At 31.7% G+C, this 19,240-nt stretch overlaps 1 protein-coding gene across 3 annotated transcripts in view; it reads right to left on the bottom strand.

Moving 5' to 3' along the window:
• LOC130900321 (protein fem-1 homolog CG6966) overlaps positions 1-19,240 on the bottom strand; it is a 131,158-nt gene that overhangs the window by 33,139 nt on the left and 78,779 nt on the right. The window contains exon 1 of one of the 3 annotated variants that reach the window (XM_057810848.1): positions 2,689-2,710. The exons of the other annotated variants lie outside the window; for them this stretch is intronic. The gene's annotated coding sequence lies outside the window, so the exon portion shown is untranslated. Of the gene's footprint in view, positions 1-2,688; positions 2,711-19,240 lie in introns of those variants that run through there. 3 annotated transcript variants of the gene reach the window in all.

Below are 19,240 nucleotides of genomic sequence, written 5' to 3'. Positions count from 1 at the left end.
GCATTTTGGTTTTATAAAATTCCATTTTCGATAAAAAAATTCTTGTACCACAGTTAATTCATAAGGATGACACTAATTGTACTTAATAATATTACTGGCAACTTCTACAATAACATTTTCATTTTTCTTTATCAGTTACGGTCTTTGGTCAGCCAGTTTGAGTGTGGTTTTAGTTCAACCACCCTCCGAACTGAAGTTTTCGTACTTTGGTTGTGTTTTGGATACGTATCATTAAACAAAGTTATCCACATCATCATCATTAATTTTTTTTACAATCACCATAACTCATCATAAGAATAGTTATTCATTCCTGTTCGGTGAACATAGTTAAATTTACCTAATTATAAAAATCACCTTTCACTGATGACAATGAGTAATAATTCATGAGTCATGACAATCAAATACAATTAATGACAGACAAACTACTACTTTTTGACATGAACAATTTTTAATTTTGTTTTTAAACGACTGTAACTAGGAAAAGCAGAATTATGCGGTCTTGACGGTTGTTTTGCTAATATAGAATATGAAAAATTGAGAATATATACAGGGTAGGGTGTATTGTTACAGAATATGTATGTATTTATGAGTAACGGTCATGGGGAAGATAAACATCTTGTGTTTGATTAACCTCATGTGGACGGACAATATCGTAAAACAAAATGGCGCTTTTTATTTTAAATAGTACAGCGGAGTTCTCTTATAATATGTCGTTGAATGTTAGTCTGCCCCCATTATGTTTTCATCATCAGGGAATTATCTGCTAGAGATTTAAGGTATCACAAATTTCTATGAAAATATTTAATTAAAAAAAACAATCTTCAAAATGACAAGACATACATACAGTATTTGGATAATGGATTGAAAGGTAATCAATACGATGAAAAAACGATGAAATTGCATTAACAAACTATGAGAAATTGAAAAAAAATTCAATAAATCTGGAACGGAATCCAATACAAAAATTGAATTTTTATGTCTATTCTAAAAATTGATAGCGGCTACTTATTTTAGAGATATCTATTGTGGTTAAAACAAATTTTTATTTTGAAATTCATGTTGGAGACGAATTTTGATCAATATAATTATGCAAATTGTCAATGTCAATATCTCTTATAAGAACTAAACATTTCAAGGATACTGAACACTAATGGAGAACACTTATTATTAACAGTGTTACTTGAACTACAGAAAGGTAGTATTGGAGTGCAATTCTACAAAACCAATTTTAAGAAGATTTCAAAAAGTGTTTACGTCAACTGCGCATCACGTGCTTTAATCTTCATTTACGCGAATTGAAAGCTTAGTTCTTATGATTCTATTATGGAAAATCTTGCGAATACAAAATTATAAAGGCCCCTCCACACTCTCGCGAGAACGCAAGAAACATGTGAGAAATGCGAATGTGGAACCGATTCGCGTAGTCCTCGCACTGTTCTCCGGGCAAAGATGGAGAACAGCGCGAGAACGTGAGAACAGCGCGAGAACGTGAGAACAAACGAGAAGGTTTATTGACTCCACACTCGCATGTTTCTCAGTAACGAGTGATTCGCCTATTTGAATGATTTTTCTCCACTTCTTTTTATTCATTCTTTTCTCTTTAATATATGCATAATTATAATATGCAAATGCGCGTAACAATAAACTTGCCGCAGTCACTTCAGCGTCCATCCAGAGTTTATACCCAAAAAAAGTTCTCACTACGTTCTCGCTGAGATTCTCGCGAGAGTGTGGAGGGGCCATAAGGAATAACGAGTACGACTGAAATCGAATAGCCGAAAACAATTAAGATAGTGAGTCTCAAAGTTAGAATGATAAGTCAGAATGTTACAGAACTAGGAATTCAAGATGAAGTGATATTGGTAGAAAACGTAAATGAAGTTGGAACGATCATGTCGAAAGAATGCCAGAAAACTGATGGACAAAATGGGCGAAAAAACAGAAACCATACAGACCACTACTAGACAGACCACCAGAAATATGGCATGAAAGAAGATCTCAAGAGGATGCTAAATATTCGGAATAGGGCGATACGAACGTGTGAAGTGTGAAGACAAAAAAAAGAAAGTTATGTTTTGTATTACTGTGGAGGCAGGAAAGAGATATTTTTTCTCTTTCTTTCCCTCATAATCAGTTATGTTTCGTACAATACACAGTGCACACTTATTGGTTGTATCACAGTGTAAAACACTACGTTTTGAGACTTGGGTCTCTCACTATGATTCCGAATCATAACAAGTAGGGCAGATTCGAATACGGGGCCAAAATATGCTCAAGAATATAACACACCAACATGTGGAGCATTTTAGAAAGGCTAAAAAGGATTTAGTCCATTACTGTATATGAGATTTGGGTCTCCCACTATGATCCCGAATCAAAACAAGTGGCGCGAATCTGGTACTTCGAATAAGGGGCCAAAAATCAGATAAGAATGTGATAAAATTAGTTTTTTGGGATACGAAAGGAATTTTGCTAGCAGTAAAGTAATGTTTTGGAACGATTGGATGTGAAAATTCGTGAAAAAGGCTTGCTTAATGCTATAATAAATAATAAAATCTTTTTCGACCCATGAAGTCCTGTTTTTCTATCGAATATAAATAGAATTATTATTATAGAAAGTTATTATGAAACACGTTATAATTTAATTTATAGGTTTAAAATTAATAAGCGGTATAAAGTCTGACTTACATAGATATTTTAATCACCCAACTCGAACTCACTCGCTTGATAATATTAACTTATACTTGCAGTAATTAAATATAATAAGCATGCGTATGTGTGTGCCAAACTTTTTGTGTGCTTCGCAAGGTAGTTCAAGGTACTTAGAGAGAAAAAAAAATAGAGAAAACGTGGCGCACTGCTTCAAGAACACTTCGAAACTAACCGACCAAGGAAAAATGAATAATAATAATAGACTTTAAAAAGAGGAACAGTCTTGTCCCCCTTGATAATAATTCTATTCTGTAAGCGTTCGATTTATGGAATAATGTATAACGAGAAAAAATTCTTGAAAGCATGATTTGCGAATAATAGTTGTTTACTAATCTTATAACCTAATTAATATTGTTTGTGATCAAGCAACATTTTTATTTAATGCTAATATCTAAATCAGACTGTTTGTTCAACTTGCCACGTGTTTTGAATTTACGATATCTAAATAACGAGAATGGATTTGAGAAAGAGTAGTCATAACAATAGATCGAATTACCTTTTGGATATTATTAAGAGTGAAGGCGATTTTATGAAGTTGGGCTGTTGCAAAATATAGAATTGAAATTTTGTCGATATTTTTTAACTGATTTTGTTGGGGAGAAAATTTTAAGCTTTGAATCATATGAACGTATTGAATTAAATATTGCAATTGAAAAACCAGCTTTTGCCCTATTTATGCAATGAAACAATCGTCTTACTGATAGTAACCGTCAAGTTGTAAATCATTTGATAACAGCCGGGTAGTCTCAGGGCCACGTCAGACTTAATATATTTTTCTTAGACGTTTTCGTAAGATGAACTATGTTTGCTGGATAAAATTTGAAATACAACAAAACTACTTTTTTGGAATAATGATCGTGAATGAATGTCATTATTGTAATAGCTGTTTGACAGTGTATTCACTTGCAGATTCTATGAATAATGTTGTTTACAAAAAACACCATCATGAATAACTATTGTATATCATAGTATATTTTTAATATGGAATTTTCTTCTTTCCACTTGGAATAAGTTATAAATTGATATCATTATTTCTTCAGTGTAAATTTCAACTTTAAAGTTTTTTTCTAACCGTAGGAAATGCGTAGATGAGCATGAACTCGAAAGTAATCCCTAAAATGTGTTAGTTTCCAAATATATTCCAGAGGTATAGATATAAGAAGAAGGCATTATTTATGGTCTAGTGCTAAATAAATAGTGAATAACGTGTACCAAGAATTGGTGGAACGATGGTGTTCGAATTTAATTAAAACAAAAAGTAAATTGAACAAGTTACTATATTCAACGGTGTAAAATATAGTGCACAACCGCAACTTCTACAGAAAGAAACGGACCGTTGGAGTATTAGTGAAAATTGTTGATTCGCTGGAAATGGAGTTAAAAAGATAAGATTGATACAAATAAAATGTCCCTATCATACAATCGAATATGGAGATAGTTTGAAAAAAAGAGATAGATATCAATTACTCCTCAATCAACACTTTGACGTTATTTACGATGAATTGGTTTTCACTCAACTCTCGCTCAACGAATTATTGGAAAATGTTGAGAGTGTTGACAAAGAAGATGGAATGTAAATTTATGTTTAAATTTTATGTAAAAAAATAATATATATATATATAATTAAATGCTCTAGTAGTGCTCATAGAACAAGCAGTTTTTATGAACGCGTTATAGCAAGAGGGAAAAAATAATCAACAATGTTATTAAACCAGTGATATTTCTGTTTTCCTCTTTAATTCATGTACTAAAACGAAATAACAAAGATATTTATTTGGAAATACTAGATATGCACATCACAAGTTTCAATTTATATATAAGAACGGTTTCAGTTTGATTTTCAATATTAGAAATTATTGTCAAAAGAACAAAACGGAGATTTACCGGCTACACGAAGTTAAGCAAAGTATTTTCGACATCAAGGGCGGATCCAGGGTCTTGACAAAGAGGGGGTCATTAGTATTAGGACGAGTCCTCCCCCAAAGACATGGCATTTTAAGCCTTTTACCCACAAAATATAAGTTAATTACGTTGTTTTTGTCAGCACAATGACGAATCTCACGCATTTTTTACTTTATACCTCAATTCCTTATCGATTTTGAATCATATATCACAACGTCCATCAGTATACTGTATATTGTTGTTTAGTCTAAGGTAGTTCTTCATTACAATTGAATAACTGAGAAATGATCCGAAAGGTTTTTTTTGAGTCTATTTTGACTTGTTAAATAATTATAATAACGTTTATCAATTATAATTCAAAACTAGATCTTATTAGGTAATTGAAGTTAGACGGACTAAGGATCTAAGGACTACAGATAATGACAATTTTACCAAAGTAATTTATTAAAAATTAAACTATGCTATTATGTACATACGGAAATGGATATTAATACAACTCCAACAGCTATTACAAATTTATAATATGAAATCTAACTTTCTTGTTGCCTTAGAAAACCGATCAATGACTCTGTCACAGTTGATCTCAATGTCGTGATGAATGTCCTTAGCAGAGCTAAACCTACGAGACAGTCTTCTGCCATTGATGATCGTAACCACAATTTTACCCGGCGTATTATCTCAAAAAACAACTAGGGACTTCATTTACGGCACACCTATTCCATTTAGATTTCCAAAGGCTGTGTTCTTTCTTTAATGAACAAAATGGAGGCGAAATTCATTTATAGAAGGTTGAAAGTTCATCTAAGATTTGAATGTTTTCATCGATTCACATTTTGGGCAAAAATATTTTCAATTTAAATAAGTTCATGACTTCTTAAGAAAGGGGCGATTTTAAATCCCCTTTTTGTTTTATTAGGTATTGTTTTGATATTCGAAATATTTGGGGATATTGGCTCCCTTTATTCACGGTGTAAAATAATTCGTAGTTTACATGTTCCTACTTTACTACATTAATTAACCAGGGTTTATGGGGGGTCATGACCCTCTGGATCCGCGCTTGTTCGAAATAAATAAATAACAGCAAAGTAAGATATTTAATAAACTTTATAAGAGGCTGTGTGGTTCACAGTTAGTTTTACCTAACAATTTTAGAAATGATATTTTACGAGACGTTTTTTTGATTAACATAATATATTTCTCTGATCCATATATCAGGTTTATAAAATCGATCAAAAATAAGAATTATTTTTGTTAAAAGAATTCTACATCTATTCATAAAAAAGTTATTTTGTATTTGTTGGGTAAAATTGTTTTCTGAGGGAAGAAGACAATTACATTCATCGCTCTTAAACCTATTACTGATGCTTAGATTATATGCAATATGCATTTTTAGATTTCTTGCATGTTTTAATGTGGCTCACATATTTTAACTTATTTTTCAAATTAGATATACGTATTTTGTCAAATATATATTTACTTTTGGAAACTATTATATCAAATTCCAGGTATCACTTATCAATCAGTAGTGGGAATCGTCAGGTTTCCCCAAAACTCACTGTCGATCCTAATTCTTTTCTTAATAGGGATGATATGTTTGTTGTTTAAAACGATTCTGTAAAACAGTCATTTACAATAATAGGTATTATATAATATCTGTGAAAGAGTGATGCAGTTGAGTTAAGAAGTCGTAAGTATTAGTATAAATTTTGTTATATATTTCGATATACAATTCTGCTAAAAATGAATAAGTTCAATTCATTTCGAATATATAATTGAATAAGTTGAATAACTTGAAGTTTTACAAGCTCTCCTGAGAAGTATTTCAAAGAATCACATCCCGATTACATCACTTAACGCAAAATGAAAAGACTGTGGATACAGAAAACAGAAAATTTCAAAAACACAATGAACATTTATTAATAGGTACAACATATTCACCTAAACGTATTTCATCTTAATTTGATACACTACACTTGCTCATGAATATAGGTTTGCCAAAGAAATCAGAAATCAGTTCCCACTGGTCATCCCACATCCCACATCCATTGGACGAAGACAATCTTCTAATGTCGAGACTTTAGAAAAAAATGTTATTGCAAGTATTAATATAATTTTTTTAATAGTAGCTAAAAATAACATGTGCATAAGTATAAATATTTTGTTGATAAATGAAAACGAATTCATTTATTGACTTTTTTTACGTACTTCGAAATTTTAGTGCATATTTTACCAAAAATTAGTGCATATGTATGCGCATATTTCAAATAATTTGCATAAAAATCATAGAAATCCGAACCCTACTTATTACAATTGGAAAATAAAATAAAATTAATACGATAAATGTCAGAAAAAATATAGATAGTTCCCCAGAAATTCGGTTCTTATGTTTATTTTGATATCTTCGTCTGTTCTGTCATTTTATGTGATTAAAATCAATGCATAAATTTATAAGGCAAATATATATTTAATTTTCAGGCACTTAAAAAACTCTTTCAAGTTGTCGTACAATATTTGTTTCAATTGGGAACCTTTCACACCAGAAGTTGAGAAAGTGAAAAATATTGGAATATTCTAGGTAAACTAAATTAGCCATTACTTCACTTCTTTCTCCTAAAACTTCATCTTTCTATCTTGAGAATGCAAGGCACTGTTTCGTTGCAATTTCGTCAAATAGAAGGGCCTACGAAACATACAATTTACTACTATCACTACAACAACATTTACAATTACACAATTAGAAGACATTAACTTGGTTATCGCAGCGCGATGTAAAGATTTTCTACAAAACTTTGCACAACATCCAAGTATCCATCATTAACTACGTTCTTTGGCCGACCAGTTCCAGGCGGAATTTTAGTTCAACCTATTTAATCAAACAAATTCACAATCCTGCAAACTGTATTAAATAAGTGGGCTACCTTATCCTAAATTCTCCTAGGATGGATATTCGTAAAAACCTACTACTTTTTTGAAATAAACCATTCTTAAATAATTGCAACGTTAAATGAGTTTGGAATTATTAAATATAGAATATTTTTTTAATATTAGTGTATGGGAAAGCGATAATATGAACGTATTTTATATAAGTTATTTTGGAGTAACATTGTATACTATACGAGGGTTGCTACTTAAGTTTTGAGATGTACTAATAAAAACAAATATTTATAATTGGATATGGCTTTATTGTTTTTCAAAATATTCTCCATTAAAATCAATACACTTTTGAATGAGTTTGAACCAATTTTCTAAGCATTTTTTTCATTCCGATTGAGGTACCAAAACATGTTATTCAAAAGAATCAACACTTCTTCAGGTGTACGTTGAACTCGCAATTTATTTTTGATCTGCGGGAATAATAAAACATTATTGGATGCCAAACAAGGATTCTACGGCGGATTACCCATCAATACGATGTTTTCACTCTTTGGACTGTTGTGTGAGAGCTTCCATTGTAGTGGTGTAGATAACTCGTATTTTGCGTTTGGTTTCCCTGATTTTTTTGAATACTTCTGAAAAACAAATACTGGTGTACCATTCAGAATTGACCGTTCTACATTGCTCTAATGCACCAGGCGACTATTTGCTTCGAAGTGCTTCTCGCACGAACTACTTTTCTTGGATTTGGCTCATCTTGAAAGACCCATACAGACGATTGTTGTTTAGTTTCGGGTTGATAAGCATAGACCCATGATTCTTCGCCTATCATGATCTTATAGACGTCTTTTAAAGCACTGCGATTGAATTTTTTCAGCATTTCTCTTCACTAATCGACACGCTTATTTTATAACGATTGTCAAATTATGCGGTATCCAACGCGAACAAATCTTTTTGATAGCCAAATGTTCATGCAATATTGAATGTATGCGATTGGAGCTAATGCCTCGGTATGTCACATAGTGATCTTGCAATATCAGTTAACGCACAGCATCGATGTTTTCTGGTAAAACAGCCAATTTTCGACGACCTTCACGAAATTCATCCTGTAGCGAAGTGTGACCACGATTGAATTCAAAAAGTCCACTAAAAGACGAAGCGAGTTAATCGGCACAGTTTGATTCACGTCAAGTCGAAAATCATTGCACGAAAATGTTCGTGGATTAATTGCATTTTTCGACTAAGATGAATGTTTCAAGTATCAGTAAGCAACTCAAATATCCCTCCGTATGACAACAAGTTCTGAGTAAGTTACCCATTAAAAATGTCAAACTTTATGATGGAAATGTCACATTTGACATATGCACATCAGTGTTGCCATAATTTAAAACTTAAATAACAGCCCTCGTATATATCAGGTGGCTTGAATTATTTGAAAAAATGTTTGTCCAGCACACCTAATGGAAATGGATAGAATGGGAAAATTGCATTAGAGACTCTTGGTCTGGGAATGTGAATTAATAATGTTTCAAATTAAATTATAACCAATAATCATAGGGATGATATGATGATTATATAAAACTTGATTTTCATGAAAAAAGAAACAAATATCGCTGATTTATTATAAAAACATGGAGATAGTTATTTAAATTGAAAGACTTCAATGTTTTAATATCATCGAAACTATAGAGCTTATCTGTAGATTTCTTTATTATAAAACTCAGTTCATTGAGATTTGTTCATTCCTATTCAAATAACAAACTGGGAATAGGAAAAGGATGAAAATTTTATTTTTTATAGTCGAAAGTAATTAAGTTAATTTTTTGGAATTTTGGTGGCATATTATTATTTTTTCAAACATATTTGTATGTATATTTATATGTTATTTTGCTTTATATGGAAGCATAACAAAAGTTTAATTCATAATTTCAATTATAAAATCAGCTAATTTAAATCAATCCAACCTTGTAATGACAGTATTACGAGAATTGTATGTAAAAATTTTGACCTAACAAAGAAACAAGATATTTTTTTCAATAATTATTTACATTTTTCAACTTAAAGATAAGGAAACAGATACCGTTTTGATCTTTTTTGGAGCAGGTTAGCCCTATGCAGTTTTACTGTCTTGGCAGTTTGTTCGTTTCAGGATTGTAGTGGTGGATCCAAGTTTTATTTACAGTTATGAATCAACAGAAAAAAATTCTACTTAAGCCGCGTCAATAGCGCCTAGGAAAAGTGTACCTTTGGTCCAAAGTGAGCAAACGCGGCACTTCAGTGCAGCTTACGCATGCATAATTCTTCTATCGGTATATGGCAAATGCGTTCTTTTAATATGCCAATAGCCTCTTCTATTTCTCTAACTTTAATCTCATCCTCCCCAAGTTTGGTGAGCTTGGAGAAAGAGTCATAATTTGGACATTGAAATTTTTTTTAACTCGCGAAGTTTCAACATTAGTTTAAAATTATTATCCGGTGTGTAATATTTAGTATGTTAATTTTTTATGACATAATATCTCTTACAGATTACCAAGAAATTAAAAGTCGCTGGGAGTACTGGAATCAATTAAATAACTCCTTCTTTTCCTGGCTAATCAATCACAAATATTTGTCAAATAAAGGAAACCTTTTAGAAAAAAAAAAATAAATAAACTAAATAAACTTTTTTTGCATATTTTGATAATCACGTATTATTATTCTTTTATATCTACTATAAAACATACCTTTAGATGGTGATAAATTCGTCATTGTAAACCTATTTTAACTGTAGATATGTCAGAAAATATTGCCCAAATCGTCACGAAACAAATAAAGTATTGGAGAATCGAAAAACTACAAAACAAATCCACGATTCGGGTAGTATGTGAAAACGAAAAAATCTTCATTTATTCCTTTCAAACACTTTTGGTAAAAGGCGGACGCATCTTAGCAAATTTCAATATATTTTAAAATGCTTATATCCATTACCAAGTACGATCGATGAATATCTGATGGTCTTGAAGAAACAAAGATATGAGCACAACCAGTCTTCATATAAATGAGAATCACTCTGTATCTACACCTGCATATTGAATTGAACTTATACTTTTAAAGCGTACAATTTACAATTTTGGCAAGGCGCAAAAAACCGATTGCACAATGTCAGCTTCATTCAAAATTCTTATATTTGGAATGTTATATACGTATGTTCTTGCATAAGAGTTCTAAAAAAATGTTAAGCAATATAATTGACTACATCTATTTGACTATTAATTAAGTATTTGTAGTTCGGCGACTGAATAATACCGCATTGTCTGATAAATTTCAAGTTAATGCGGTCAGGGTAACCGTTAGTAACTTAAATAATTCTTAAAAATGTAAGTATATTTCTATGTATACAAGGTGTTGCGATAAAATTTTTATAAAAAATAATGGCCGATATAGTTTTGTTAAAAATTTTCAAATTACGAAGCTACAGGTTTTCGATGGGTTCAATTATAATGTTATTCTGAATGTGACATTTATTTCGATTATACCGGAAGCAGAACGTTGTTATTTAAAATAGAACTTAATAGTTTTTATTTTATTTTCAAATTCTATATGAAAGATAATATTGGTGGACAATAACTTATACAAAAAAAATATTTTCGAGATATTTCGATTTTTTCAAAATTTTAAAAAAATCCTTATCCACATTGAATCATTAAATTATTAATAATGAAGATAGTGACTTCAAATTGTAACTAGTAAGCAACGAATGCTTGACTGCTAACTCCATATGCCCAGCTCATATTTCATACTTGAACTTAGCCGCCAAAATGGACTATTTTTATTCATCAACTTATTTCAAATTTAAAGGAATTTTAAATAAAGTCAACAAAATCAACTTAATAAATTAATAGAGTTATTAATTTAATAATTAGAATTTTAATTATAAAGAATATTTAACTTGAACGCTATTGAATATTTGAACGACATGTTCGGTTAAAGAGTCGCGGTATGCGATCGTGGTGGTGGTTACTAACTTTACTTTTTAGCAAAGATTTCTCAAAGTTATTATTTTTGCGTTATTTCTTTAAAAAGTGAAGAGTGGTGATTAGAAAACGAAAGTTAGTTCAATTGACTATCTTCTAAAATATTTCTTTACGTGGAAAAAACCAATGTAATAAAGCTATTAATAAATAAATATGTTTATAAACATCTAAACACGAAAACTGTGAAAAATAATTGTATCATTTATAAGATACTGTCTCCAAATAGAATACCCTGTATTTCATTACATTTTTCTCTGTATTCTTCAAGCTAATTTGCAATTCGTGATTAGCATGAAAGTATATATTATATAGTTTATTTCAAAAATGTATAGAGCAATAAAATCTCATTAGGTATGCAAAGGGACCACAGAGTGACCCAACGAATATTTAAGCCACTTTCATAGTTTGGCATTGATTTCATTGTAAAATTCTTTCTTTTTATCTAGTGCAGGAAGACCGTCCGGGTTATAATTAACGGGTGGACGGTCCGATCGATCAAGTAGTCAAGATCCCACATTTTCTCCTCTTCTTTAATGACATGCTGGACTGTTTTTCGCCAGTTCTCTGTTGTCACCTCCTTAATGGCTTGATAAAACAGTAGCTTAACGTCTTTCATTTTAAATGTCGTGTTGTGTCTTGCTACAAATCTTTTCACTTGTGCCCATATAAGTTCTATAGGATTTAGTTCGCAATGAAATGGCGGTGTGCGCAGCACAGTTACACTATGTTTATGTTAAACATTGTTTGTGTAAATTTACTATAGCTAATAGTTCTTTTTTTACCCAATTATCTTCAAATTCAAACTTTTAGTGGTTAACCAGTCAATAATTTCTTGTTTTCGCCAAGATTCTCTATGCGTCGAGAATGATAGCTTGCGTTATCCATAACTACTACTGAATCAGTCGGAAGATATTTTATCATTTCACCAAAGTAGTCTTCAAAAATACCCCAATCCATGTCCTCGTGGTAATCTCCTGTATGGCACGACTGAAAAGTTAGCAAACTTTCTTTTAAAAATCTCTCTTCGCTTACAATATGAACGATTATTAGTCTTTTCCCTTTAAATGAAGGAGGCAACTTAATACCCATTGACAGGCCTTCCATGAAAGCTTGGCGAGCACTGGTTATATTTTTGTCTGGCAACATTTTTGGTACTGTATAACCTTCATTAATCCACGTCTCATCAAGATAAAATATTTTCTTCTGCTTTGTTCTGTACTACTTTATACTTTTTAAATATTTTCGTCGCCAGCAAACAATTTCATCGCTTTCCAGTGAAAGTGCTTTACGGTTATGCTTTTCCCAGGCAAAATCCATATTTCTTAAAGTGGTTCATAAAAGTTTCAACGGAATACTGTCATCCTGGTCAAGCTCCATTAAAATCTTATCTAGGGTGGGTATTTCTTTTTTAAATGAAAAGAGCGAAGAACTTTTCTTCGAATTACACTTTTGGTTTCTTCATCAAGGATTTTTACTGGTTTGGTTGGACTTTTCTTGGGAGGTTCTACTTGGCCTGCTATCTTTCAACACCGCAATAATTTAAAAACGGTGGACTTTCCAACTCAAGTCATTCGGGAACATCGGTCGACAGTTTTTTGTACAGTAAATTTCGGGTATCGTATTTTATACAATCGTGTACATTTAAAATAATAAGTTTTTCATTCACTGATAGTAGAGAATTATTGGAATATCTTTTCGTTGGTGTAAATGTCGCCATTTTATTACTAATCTTATAATACTGTGAAGACTTTTTACGACTCAACAGCAAATACTGATGCGTTAAACTTAACAAATATACTTATAAAGGTACAAAAATTTTGGGTAAGGCACCATTGCCAAAGCCGATTTCAGGATAAACTAGTTTTGCCTAGGCTAAACTAGGTCTTCCTATAAAAAACTCTCTAATTGGAAATATAAACAATTATGCAATAACAAATAATAAGTATTTTTGGAATCTCAATTTTTAAAATTGTTATTTAATTTTACATGGTGTTCTTTGCTTTGCCTAATCTAACCTACTTCATCGATTATTTTGACTTTCTAGATATACTATAATCTTCAGACTAGGCCGTACTAGTTTGTTCTAGACTAGAGTGCGCGTGTTTATATCAGGATCAACTAGTTTGGCCTAGGCTATACTAGTTAATCCTATCGCGTATAGGAAGAACTAGTTGAGCTCAGTCCTAAAATTTTTCAAATCTTAAACGATCATATGGCGAATTGGCTAAATTCAGCAAGATTATCTAGGTAATCACATGAATTATGCTCTTGTTAATAATAACTGGAAACTGGAATATTTTAAAACAAATATGTATATATCAAACAAACTGATCTTTTGATGTTATTGAATTAATGATGATATATTTAGACATACATATTTATGCATACAAAATTATGGAATATTTAGTGTTATCACTGGAATTTCAAAATATTTTGAAATTATTATAATGAATGCTCTTTATCTAGCTTACTTTCAATCTATTATTGCAAATTTCAATAGAACGTCGCAATGAATTATAAAAGAAGAACTCTTCTATTGGATTTCCACACTACTCTTTAAGTGTATCTTACCTATTATAATTGAAATCGATCAGTAGCAAAACAAGGGCAGGGAGGTGTTCGTCGGGAGGAGTTATTTTGAAACAATGATTCAAACTATAAACAAATCCAGAAAGATTTCATAAAAACAATATGAATCGGAGGAAACTTCTAGAGAAATTGAAAAAAAAACATATAAATCTACTTTTCGAAACGACGTAATATATTGATTTTGGAGAGTTAAAACATTAACGCTTCGACAGGAATATACCATCTGTTCTGAGTCTGATGGTTAAAGGTTACCAAAAATCAAATTTGAGCCACAATTGTTTGATTGTAAAATATTTTGAGAGAGGAAAATCAACCATCATTAATTAATATCCACAGTTCAACGAGTTCAACGTGGCCGTACTAGTATAGTGTTGTTATTATCAAAAAAGAACCACTAACTACTCTTTTCATATATCACACCAGATTTTGATTTTTTAGGTAAGATTTTATTATTATCAGCTGCCATTTGTAGCCATAGCATTTTTATGGGTGAGTTTATTTTTTTTTAATTTCAGTTATTTTTATATAATCCTTGAGCACTTATTGTAATATTTATTTATTGTAAACATTTGCCTTGTTCCCTTCTTGCGATGAGTGTAAAAATTCCGAATCAAAATTCTCGTTTCTCAACTAAAAATAAACTGATACGAGGGAGTAAGTTTTGAGATATGATAACACTGATGTTAATATACCAATTTTCATATTGCCATAATAAAAATGAATATTTTTAATGGTGAACTTCCTCAGAACGTGTTGACATACGAATGCTATTTCAACTCGCTTCGAATTTTGGTGATGAAGAACCATCTCGAGTCACCGTGTTTCGCTGTAGTATGCAAGATCGTCATCGTGAAATTGAGACATTATTTCCACTCGCATACATTCAGTATGTTTCGTCTTTCAAGACGAGCCAAATCCAACAAAAGTTGCGTACGAAGCACCTCGAAGTAAATGGTCGCTTCTTTTTTCGGAATAACTGGACATGTGTTGCCGTTCCATTAGAGGAATGTAGAACGATCAATTTTGAATGATACACATGCATTTGTTTGCCAGAACAATTCGAAAAAAATCAGGAGAGCCAATCGCAGAAGACGAATCATCCTCTACCACGACAATGCGAGCTCTCGCTCATCAGTTCAAACAAAAACGTACTTATATCTCTTATTCCTACCTGAATAAGTGGTAGATGCATACAAATCACATGTTTTGAAGGTACCACAAGCGGAATGTTAAAAAACGCTTAATTGGTTCAAACGCATGCAAAAGTGATCTTAACCCTGGATTACGAACCCTCGTCGATTTGACGACGCGGCATTTAAAAAGTCGTGCTAACTTTAGCGCGTGCAATCGCACTTCCGTTGCCCTTGCGACGGACGGTAAAGTTTTATGCGCACCATACCAGCAACCATGGTTCGTCGGGTCGAGGAAGGTTAGTATTAATGTGACATTTTGTATTATTATTAGTTTGTAAAGTTTTGCGTTTTTTCTATTGTGGATTTATTTTATTGATATTGCTTCTTATTATTATAGATACAATACGTCAGTTAATATTACAAGATGAAAACGCTGACGTAAATTCATCAGGGAGTGAGCAAGAAGGCATGTCGAAGTTGATCTAGCTTATGAAACGGATAGAGATGAAGATGTTTCTATTTTGACCCAACAGGAACCTTCAGGCAAGTAGTGATACATCTCCCGTTAAGTTTATTGAGGACACCGCAACCGTACAATGCAGTGATTTGATAGTACGATCATCGTGTGCAATTCTTTGTGGGAAAAACAAACACAAGTGGTCATCAATAAAGTCAAATTCACGAAGCTGCAAAAGATATTGTTCATGTTAGACCTGGACCTACCTGATCATACAAAAATGAATTAGACCCTCTTCGATGCTTTTCGTGTTTTATTACCGATAATATGATTGACATTATTGTGATCCAGACTAATGCAGAGATAGAAGTAAAAACTCGAAAATACAAAAATCTTAAAGCTACTCATACCGACCGACCGACAGATTCTAATGAAATAAAAGCCCTTATTGGGCTACATTATTTGTAGCTATTAAAGATATTCATTTACCATCAAGGGAGTTATTTGACGTAACATTTTAAGGAAATCGGTACCGAAGTACAATGCCTTGTGAGAGGTTTGAGTTCGTAATAAACTGCCTCAAATTTGACGATAAATCTACGCGCCACGAACGAAGTCGCTCCGTTTCCAGATTTATGGAATTTGTTCTATAACTAAATGTAGAGAGAACTTCAAGCCCAGTTGCTATCTTACCATTGATAAACAATTACTGGCTTTTAGAGAAAGATGTCCCTTTCGCATTTATATACCTAATAAGTAAATATGGTACGAAAATCGTGATTGTAGTGACAACTCTATAAAGTATATGGTACATGCTGTGCCTTATTTGGTTTTTTTCACTAAAACACACGCACATGGCATTAATAGGAACATTACTATGGACAATTGGTTCACTTCAGTGCCACTTGCCAAAAGCTTATTTAAAAAAAAATATAAGCTTACATTGACAGGTACATTAGAGCAAATAAAAAAGAGATACCTACGGAATTACAAAATGACCGCGCGAGAAGAGCCGGAACAGCTATGTTTTGTTATGATAATGAACTTACGCTGCTTTCCTATAAACCAAAATGCTAAAAAGTAATATTTGTACTATCTACAAGTGATGAGAAAGAGACGGTGAATGAAAATACTAAAAAATTTATAATCTCACTCTTGTTTCTTGTATAATATTGCACTTATAAATAGTTATATTTTTTACGTATAAAATAAGGTTGACGCTTTCAACGCTCGAAACTACTTTGCGGGACTCAATCACACAAATTTTAAATATGCCAAGAAGTACTACTTCGAGTTCCAGAAGACTGAACAAAATGATGCAGCTGATGTACCTCCTGTACAAAAAAAAACTATGTGCTTTATGTCCGTCCGCAAAAAGAAGAATGACTAGAAGTACTTGCACCAAGTGCATAAAATCGTTGTGCGAGGAGCACAATTTGACGCATGTCACAAATGTATCAATATCTAGATTTTCTTGAAGAATGTCAATTTTATTAGCTCTTTATATTCAGTATTTTTAATATTTGAAGTTTGTTTCCCACAATTTCATTATAAATTGTTTTAAGTTTAGATTTCAAATATTTCAATTGTGGATTTTGCATTAAAACTATTTGATTAATAAATATACCATATTAGTACATTTAAGTATAAGAAATAATATGAATACAAAATTTTCATGACATAAAATTCAAAACTGAATACATTTTATTTGAACAACCCCTTTTAACACAGTAGTCGAAACGAGGAATGTTCGTAATAAGCGTCAAAAAATAAGGTTAGTAATTGAGGGTCAATGGATAATATTTGAAAAAGCATATCAAATTATAAATATTTGTTTTCCTTTGTCTATCTCAAAACTTAAGTAGTAGCCCTCGTATTATGATTATCTCTAAAATATTTAATTGCTGTTATTTCATTTGTTTATTCTGAAAAATTGACGAATAATTTCTGGCATTTTTATACTGATATGTAATTTTAATGAATGAATATTGATACTGCTGTAAATACATTAAGAGTGCTGTTAGCTCCCGAGGAAAACAGATTATTGTAAAAATAAGTGGTGCTTAAAATATTTTATTTCTTCCGAAACCATTACAATGTAATGTAGTATAACTGAATTTTCATAATGCTTTTTAATACGCTTTTTTATTTGAATTTCATGACGAATCCATCGAAGTGCATCCGCAATTAACAATTTTCTCGGTTTTCCAGGATTCTTTATTTATGATGTTTTTTGAAGTATTATCGTTTTCGCTAGTGAATGTTTTCATGGTATAAAAAGATATTGCGCGCTAATGGTCGGCGTTGCTTCATAAACATGGAAAACGTGCTGGATGACCTGGATTATCATAATAACAGTGAGAAATGATCTCTCGTTATAATATTTCTCATTGCTTAAGGAATTCTCCGTTTTAATAATTTTATATTATTTTGTAACTCGAAGGTTACGGAACTTCATTATACTTTTTATTATTTTCATACTTGCCACATAAAAGAGACTTTGGAAAATTACTTGATTTTTCAATACTTAAATTATTTGGAAATTATTCTTCAGTCAAGATGGGCTAAATCTCAAAAAATAAAAATTGGAATTTTGAATTTTGTATTTCTTACAAGACTCGTGTCACCTATCGAAGGACACATTCCATATCATATTGTCCAGAATAAATAATAATTAAAATTGTCACGTGGTTATCGAGTTGTTTGGGTGATAAAAATTATAATTTTGTTTTTGATTTCTCCTGAATTTTGAACCTGACAATAAATATTGTGTATGATGCAGTTAGATTTTTTCTCAATATTATATATATTTTGTAATCATTTTTAACCTTATTTGTCAACAAAGTATGAACAAAAGTTGATGGTGTGAAAACAGGATCAACGATACGTGAGGACTAATTACATCTTTTTATGAGTAAAAATTATTAGTCTGATTATTGATATGGTGAATTCTAGCCGATTTACGTTCTTATCATCATAATTAATCTGATTACCAATGAGAGGCAAGAATGTAATCATATTTAAATATTGATTCAAATTAGTTTTTAAATAAAATTAACAGTAATAAAACCGGGCTTCACTTACTCTACACAATAATAAGCCGTGATTTCCAAAGTGGTCCGAGTGGACCACCAGGAGTCCACGGGAGGGTGTACATTTGGCCTGATAAAAAATATTATTTCAGTGGCAACAGGTAGAGCTCCTGCCATGGTTGGGCAATATCGTGGGTTTATAAGCCATCTTAAAAGAATTATACCAGTGGTAACTGCAATTCACTGTGGTATCCACCGAAAGATGGAGTACCATGCCATTACCAATACAATGCAATATTTCCCAATCTGTGGATAGGGAGATAAGAATCGAAAGAATGGTCGCGCAATCACCTAATTTCGCATTATTAGATAGATAGATAGATACGTGAAAGGAATTTTGAAAAAAAAACCTAAAGCTTGCGATTAGATCGATCACGTCTGATATGTTAAGAAACGTTAGAATATATCCGTAGTTTTTTTAACATGTTATATTTCATTACAGTTTGCATTATATTTTAGTTTTTGATC

Source organism: Diorhabda carinulata, chromosome 12 (genome assembly GCF_026250575.1).
Source record: "Diorhabda carinulata isolate Delta chromosome 12, icDioCari1.1, whole genome shotgun sequence".
NCBI lineage: Eukaryota > Metazoa > Arthropoda > Insecta > Coleoptera > Chrysomelidae > Diorhabda > Diorhabda carinulata.
The sequence above is the reverse complement of the archived record's forward strand: the minus strand, read 5'-3'. Positions and strand labels throughout refer to the sequence as shown.